General features: G+C 32.8%; 1 long non-coding RNA gene across 1 annotated transcript in view; it reads left to right on the top strand.

Annotated features, from left to right (window-relative positions):
- Positions 1–8,512, top strand: part of LOC119602260 — a 56,011-nt gene that overhangs the window by 41,893 nt on the left and 5,606 nt on the right. The gene's annotated exons all lie outside the window — the stretch shown is intronic.

Here is an 8,512-nt window from a genome sequence, read left to right as displayed (position 1 = left end):
TATTTTTTTTAATAAAAAAACAACACAGACACTTAAATTGTCTAGTCTGTCAGTGTCAACTAGCATAATTTGTTATAAATTGTATGGACCATTAAAAAATCTAACAAAGATGAAAGAAAGCCGCCTAAGCAACCAAATCGAAATTACAAATAAACAAACTCATAATAAAAATGAAGGGTGTAGCAAGTAAGATTCGGCTATGGCGAATCTTATATACCCAACATCAAATTATAACCTGTAAAATTAACATTAATTTCTGAATTCTTTACGAATTTATCATTTCGTTATTTGAAATAATGATTCAGCGTGGGAATTTAAGAAGAAATGCGAGTTTCCAGGGAGATTCGGCCTGTAGTTTTTGAATGTAGAATTGTTTCAGATCTTGAATTGAATAAAAGACTAAAAATTTATTTTTTCTTTGTATCTTTATTTCAGATTGTTGTTATTATTTTAAGTATAACTCTATTTGTATTTAATTTATACTATGTTTAAAATGTCTTGTTGTCATCCCACCATGATGATAGATGCTGCTTCGCCCTCATCAGCCACAACGATGAAATTCGACTTTACAAATCGGTTTTGTCCAACTTCTATAACCATAAACTGGTTTTTTGTAAGAAGAGTTATATGCTTGGTGAGTTCAATTATGAACCTATACCCATCTGTTTCTACAATAAGCTTTTATGTAATTTTTTTATTATTTACTAGGATTTCATTTTAATTAATTTAATAAAACTATAAATATAACATTATTGTTAATATTAATTACAAATGTATTAGTATTAATTTTAAATATTAAATAAAAAAATTATTAAATAATTTTATTAAATATCAAAATGAAAAGTGTTTAATTCCTGGAAAATCTAAACATTCAGAGGTAAGTTGAAAGATGAATTTAGAAAAATTATGGTATGAACTGAAATTTCGTGGTATAATTGACTCACAATTTTTGTTCCGAAATTTTTATGAAATCTTGGACCTAGCTCAATTCTGAAACCATTTTCGGATTCAGCATAGATTTTAGTCTTAAATGACAAATTTCAGTTTCCGTCGCCCTTAAGAACCTCGAATAATAGTACAAATTGTTCAAAATAAAAAAATTTCGGGAATTTTGATGAAACAATGGACCTAGGTCCATTCTGAGTCCATTTTCGGATTCCGCGTGGGAAATTACCAGAAAGGTGGGTTTCCAGCAAGATTCGGCCAGTAGTTTTCGAGATTAAAGCAAACGAAAAATTAAATTTGAAATTTTGTTGTACTATGGGTCCTAGGTCCAACATTCATCAAAATTTCTATTTTTTTTTTATTTTTGCTTCAAACTCGGGAACTACTGGGAGAATCTGGCTGGAAACTTACCTTACTGGTAAAATCCCATGCTGAATCCGAAAATGGACTCAGAATGGACCTAGGACCAATATTTCATCAAAATTCCCGAAAATTTTTTATTTTAAGCATTTTGTGCTATTATATCGGGTTCTTGAGGTCTGGAGCTGCAAAAATTTGACTTACAACATTAGAATCTAAGCTGAAACCGAAAATGTACTCGTAGTGGACCTGAGACCAATATTTCATCCAAATTTTCGAACAAAATTTCAGACCAATTTTACTAGAAAATTTAATGTTACCTTAAAATTTTTTAAAAATTTGTCTATTTTTAAGGGTTCTTGACTTGACTATTATAAATATTTGCTAGCCAAGACAGAAACCTCTAAAATTTAGAAAAATTATGATATGAACTGAAATTTCGTGGGATAATTGACTCACAATTTTTGTTCCGAAATTTTTATGAAATCTTGGACCTAGCTCAATTCTGAAACCATTTTCGGATTCAGCATAGATTTTAGTCTTAAATGACAAATTTCAGTTTCCGTCGCCCTTAAGAACCCCGAATAATAGTACAAATTGTTCAAAATAAAAAAAATTCGGGAATTTTGATGAAACAATGGACCTAGGTCCATTCTGAGTCCATTTTCGGATTCAGCGTATGAAATTACCAGAAAGGTGAGTTTCCAGCAAGTTTCGGCCAGTAGTTTTCGAGATTAAAGCAAACGAAAAATTAAATTTGAATTTTTGTTGTACTATGGGTCCTAGGTCCAACATTCATCAAAATTTCTATTTTTTTTTATTTTTGCTTCAAACTCGGGAACTACTGGGAGAATCTGGCTGGAAACTCACCTTTCTGGTAAAATCCCATGCTGAATCCGAAAATGGACTCAGAATGGACCTAGGACCAATATTTCATCAAAATTCCCGAAAATTTTTTATTTTACGCATTTTGTGCTATGAAATCGGGGTCTTGAGGTCTAGAGCTGCAAAAATTTGACTTACAACATTTGAATTTAAGCTGAAACCGAAAATAAACTCATAGTGGACCTGAGACCAATATTTCATCCAAATTTTCGAACAAAATTTCAGACCAATTTTACTACAAAATTGAATGTTACCTCAAAATTTTTTTAAAATTTGTCTATTTTTAAGGGTTCTTGACTTGACTATTACAAATATTTGCTAGCCAAGACAGAAACCTCTAAAATTTAGAAAAATTATGATATGAACTGAAATTAAGTGGGATAATTGACTCACAATTTTTGTTCCGAAAAACTCAACTTTCTGGTAAAATCCCATGCTGAATCCGAAAATGGACTCAGAATGGACCTAGGACCAATATTTCATCAAAATTCCCGAAAAATTTTTATTTTAAGCATTTTGTGCTATTATATCGGGGTCTTGAGGTCTAGAGCTGCAAAAATTTGACTTGCAACATTAGAATTTAAGCTGAAACCGAAAATGAACTCATAGTGGACCAGAGACCAATATTTCATCCAAATTTTCGATCAAAATTTCAGACCAATTTTACTAGAAAATTGTATGTTACCTCAAAATTTTCTAAAACTTTGTCTACATTTAAGGGTTCTTGACTTGACTATTGTAAATATTTGCTAGCCAAGACAGAAACCTCTAAATTTAGAAAAATTATAATATGAACTGAAATTTTGTGGGATAATTGACTCACAATTTTTGTTCCGAAATTTTTATGAAATTTCGGACCTAGCTCAATTCTGAGACCATTTTCGGATTCAGCATAGATTTTAGTCTTAAATGACAAATTTCAGTTTCCCTCGGTCTTCAGGTCCCCAAATAATAGTACAAATTGTTCAAAATAAAAAAATATCGGGAATTTTGATGAAACAGTGGACCTAGGTCCATTCTGAGTCCATTTTCGGATTCAGCGTGGGAAATTACCAGAAAGGTGAGTTTCCAGCAAGATTTGACCAGTAGTTTTCGAGATTAAAGCAAACGAAAAATTAAATTTGAAATTTTGTTGTACTATGGGTGCTAGGTCCAAAATTCATCAAAATTTCTAATTTTTTTTATTTTTGCTTCAAACTCGGGAACTACTGGGCCAATCTGGCTGGAAACTCACCTTTCTGGTAAAATCCCATGCTGAATCCGAAAATGGACTCAGAATGGACCTAGGACCAATATTTCATCAAAATTCCCGAATTTTTTTTATTTTAAGCATTTTGTGCTATTATATCGGGGCCTTGAGGTCTAGAGCTGCAAAAATTTTACTTACAACATTAGAATTTAAGCTGAAACCGAAAATGAACTGATAGTGGACCTGAGACCAATATTTCATCCAAATTTTCGATTAAAATTTCAGACCAATTTTACTAGAAAATTGTATGTTACCTCAAAATTTCTAAAACCTTGTCTACATTTAAGGGTTCTTGACTTGACTATTGTAAATATTTACTAGCCAAGACAGAAACCTCTAAATTTAGAAAAATTATGATATGAACTGAAATTTTGTGGGATAATTGACTCACAATTTTTGTTCCGAAATTTTTGTGAAATTTCGGACCTAGCTCAATTCTGAGACCATTTTCGGATTCAGCATAGATTTTAGTCTTAAATGACAAATTTCAGTTTCCCTCGGTCTTCAGGTCCCCAAATAATAGTACAAATTGTTCAAAATAAAAAAATATCGGGAATTTTTATGAAACAGTGGACCTAGGTCCATTCTGAGTCCATTTTCGGATTCAGCGTGGGAAATTACCAGAAAGGTGAGTTTCCAGCAAGATTCGGCCAGTAGTTTTCGAGATTAAAGCAAACGAAAAATTGAATTTGAAATTTTGTTGTACTATGGGTCCTAGGTCCAACATTCATCAAAATTTCTAATTTTTTTTTATTTTTGCTTCAAACTCGGGAACTACTGGGCCAATCTGGCTGGAAACTCACCTTTCTGGTAAAATCCCATGCTGAATCCGAAAATGGACTCAGAATGGACCTAGGACCAATATTTCATCAAAATTCCCGAAATTTTTTTATTTTAAGCATTTTGTGCTATTATATCGGGGTCTTGAGGTCTAGAGCTGCAAAAATTTTACTTACAACATTAGAATTTAAGCTGAAACCGAAAATGAACTGATAGTGGACCTGAGACCAATATTTCATCCAAATTTTCGATTAAAATTTCAGACCAATTTTACTAGAAAATTCTATGTTACCTCAAAATTTTCTAAAACTTTGTCTACATTTAAGGGTTCTTGACTTGACTATTGTAAATATTTACTAGCCAAGACAGAAACCTCTAAATTTAGAAAAATTATGATATGAACTGAAATTTCGTCGGGTAATTGACTCACAATTCTTGTTCCGAAATTTTTATGAAATTTCGGACCTAGCTCAATTCTGAGACCATTTTCGGATTCAGCATAGATTTTAGTCTTAAATGACAAATTTCAGTTTCCCTCGGTCTTCAGGTCCCCAAATAATAGTACAAATTGTTCAAAATAAAAAAATATCGGGAATTTTGATGAAACAGTGGACCTAGGTCCATTCTGAGTCCATTTTCGGATTCAGCGTGGGAAATTACCAGAAAGGTGAGTTTCCAGCAAGATTCGGCCAGTAGTTTTCGAGATTAAAGCAAACGAAAAATTAAATTTGAAATTTTGTTGTACTATGGGTCCTAGGTCCAACATTCATCAAAATTTCTAATTTTTTTTTATTTTTGCTTCAAACTCGGGAACTACTGGGCCAATCTGGCTGGAAACTCACCTTTCTGGTAAAATCCCATGCTGAATCCGAAAATGGACTCAGAATGGACCTAGGACCAATATTTCATCAAAATTCCCGAAATTTTTTTATTTTAAGCATTTTGTGCTATTATATCGGGGTCTTGAGGTCTAGAGCTGCAAAGATTTGAATTTAAGCTGAAACCGAAAATGAACTCATAGTGGACCAGAGACCAATATTTCATCCAAATTTTCGATCAAAATTTCAGACCAATTTTACTAGAAAATTCCATGTTACCTCAAAATTTTCTAAAACTTTGTCTACATTTAAGGGTTCTTGACTTGACTATTGTAAATATTTACTAGCCAAGACAGAAACCTCTAAATTTAGAAAAATTATGATATGAACTGAAATTTCGTCGGGTAATTGACTCACAATTCTTGTTCCGAAATTTTTATGAAATTTCGGACCTAGCTCAATTCTGAGACCATTTTCGGATTCAGCATAGATTTTAGTCTTAAATGACAAATTTCAGTTTCCCTCGGTCTTCAGGTCCCCAAATAATAGTACAAATTGTTCAAAATAAAAAAATATCGGGAATTTTGATGAAACAGTGGACCTAGGTCCATTCTGAGTCCATTTTCGGATTCAGCGTGGGAAATTACCAGAAAGGTGAGTTTCCAGCAAGATTCGGCCAGTAGTTTTCGAGATTAAAGCAAACGAAAAATTAAATTTGAAATTTTGTTGTACTATGGGTCCTAGGTCCAACATTCATCAAAATTTCTAATTTTTTTTTATTTTTGCTTCAAACTCGGGAACTACTGGGCCAATCTGGCTGGAAACTCACCTTTCTGGTAAAATCCCATGCTGAATCCGAACATGGACTCAGAATGGACCTAGGACCAATATTTCATCAAAATTCCCGAAATTTTTTTATTTTAAGCATTTTGTGCTATTATATCGGGGTCTTAAGGGTAGAGCTGCAAAGATTTGACTTACAACATTAGAATTTAAGCTGAAACCGAAAATGAACTCATAGTGGACCAGAGACCAATATTTCATCCAAATTTTCGATCAAAATTTCAGACCAATTTTACTAGAAAATTCTATGTTACCTCAAAATTTTCTAAAACTTTGTCTACATTTAAGGGTTCTTGACTTGACTATTGTAAATATTTGCTAGCCAAGACAGAAACCTCTAAATTTAGAAAAATTATGAAATGAACTGAAATTTCGTGGGATAATTGACTCACAATTTTTGTTCCGAAATTTTTATGAAATCTTGGACCTAGCTCAATTCTGAGACCATTTTCGGTTTCAGCATAGATTTTAGTCTTAAATGACAAATTTCAGTTTCCCTCGTCCTTCAGGTCCCCAAATAATAGTACAAATTGTTCAAAATAAAAAAATGTCGGGAATTTTGATGAAACAATGGACCTAGGTCCATTCTGAATCCATTTTCGGATTCAGCGTGGGAAATTACCAGAAAGGTGAGTTTCCAGCAAGATTCGGCCAGTAGTTTTCGAGATTAAAGCAAACGAAAAATTAAATTTGAAATTTCGTTGTACTATGGGTCCTAGGTCCAACATTCCTCAAAATTTCTAATTTTGTTTTTTTACTTTTGCTTCAAACTCGGGAAATACTGGGCGAATTTTGCTGGAAACTCACCTTTCTGGTAAAATCCCATGCTGAATCCGAAAATGGACTCAGAATGGACCTAGGACCAATATTTCATCAAAATTACCGAAAATTTTTATTTTAAGCATTTTGTGCTATTATATCGGGGCCTTGAGGTCTAGAGCTGCAAAAATTTTACTTACAACATTAGAATTTAAGCTGAAACCGAAAATGAACTGATAGTGGACCTGAGACCAATATTTCATCTAAATTTTCGATTAAAATTTCAGACCAATTTTACTAGAAAATTGTATGTTACCTCAAAATTTTCTAAAACTTTGTCTACATTTAAGGGTTCTTGACTTGACTATTGTAAATATTTACTAGCCAAGACAGAAACCTCTAAATTTAGAAAAATTATGATATGAACTGAAATTTCGTCGGGTAATTGACTCACAATTCTTGTTCCGAAATTTTTATGAAATTTCGGACCTAGCTCAATTCTGAGACCATTTTCGGATTCAGCATAGATTTTAGTCTTAAATGACAAATTTCAGTTTCCCTCGGTCTTCAGGTCCCCAAATAATAGTACAAATTGTTCAAAATAAAAAATATCGGGAATTTTGATGAAACAGTGGACCTAGGTCCATTCTGAGTCCATTTTCGGATTCAGCGTGGGAAATTACTAGAAAGGTGAGTTTCCAGCAAGATTCGGCCAGTAGTTTTCGAGATTAAAGCAAACGAAAAATTAAATTTGAAATTTTGTTGTACTATGGGTCCTAGGTCCAACATTCATCAAAATTTCTAATTTTTTTTTATTTTTGCTTCAAACTCGGGAACTACTGGGCCAATCTGGCTGGAAACTCACCTTTCTGGTAAAATCCCATGCTGAATCCGAAAATGGACTCAGAATGGACCTAGGACCAATATTTCATCAAAATTCCCGAAATTTTTTTATTTTAAGCATTTTGTGCTATTATATCGCGGTCTTGAGGTCTAGAGCTGCAAAAATTTGACTTACAACATTAGAATTTAAGCTGAAACCGAAAATGAACTCATAGTGGACCAGAGACCAATATTTCATCCAAATTTTCGATCAAAATTTCAGACCAATTTTACTAGAAAATTGTATGTTACCTCAAAATTTTCTAAAACTTTGTCTACATTTAAGGGTTCTTGACTTGACTATTGTAAATATTTGCTAGCCAAGACAGAAACCTCTAAATTTAGAAAAATTATGAAATGAACTGAAATTTCGTGGGATAATTGACTCACAATTTTTGTTCCGAAATTTTTATGAAATCTTGGACCTAGCTCAATTCTGAAACCATTTTCGGATTCAGCATAGATTTTAGTCTTAAATGACAAATTTCAGTTTCCCTCGTCCTTCAGGTCCCCAAATAATAGTACAAATTGTTCAAAATAAAAAAATGTCGGGAATTTTGATGAAACAATGGACCTAGGTCCATTCTGAATCCATTTTCGGATTCAGCGTGGGAAATTACCAGAAAGGTGAGTTTCCAGCAAGATTCGGCCAGTAGTTTTCGAGATTAAAGCAAACGAAAAATTAAATTTGAAATTTCGTTGTACTATGGGTCCTAGGTCCAACATTCCTCAAAATTTCTAATTTTTTTTTATTTTTGCTTCAAACTCGGGAAATACTGGGCGAATTTGGCTGGAAACTCACCTTTCTGGTAAAATCCCATGCTGAATCCGAAAATGGACTCAGAATGGACCTAGGACCAATATTTCATCAAAATTCCCGAAAAATTTTTATTTTAAGCATTTTGTGCTATAATATCGGGGTCTTGAGGTCTAGAGCTGCAAAAATTTTACTTACAACATTGGAATTTTAGCTGAAACCGAAAATGAACTC

Source organism: Lucilia sericata, unplaced genomic scaffold (genome assembly GCF_015586225.1).
Source record: "Lucilia sericata isolate MDLA Ls3-8-SP2 unplaced genomic scaffold, ASM1558622v1 Contig000006F_arrow, whole genome shotgun sequence".
NCBI lineage: Eukaryota > Metazoa > Arthropoda > Insecta > Diptera > Calliphoridae > Lucilia > Lucilia sericata.
This window is presented reverse-complemented; position numbering and strand designations above follow the sequence as displayed.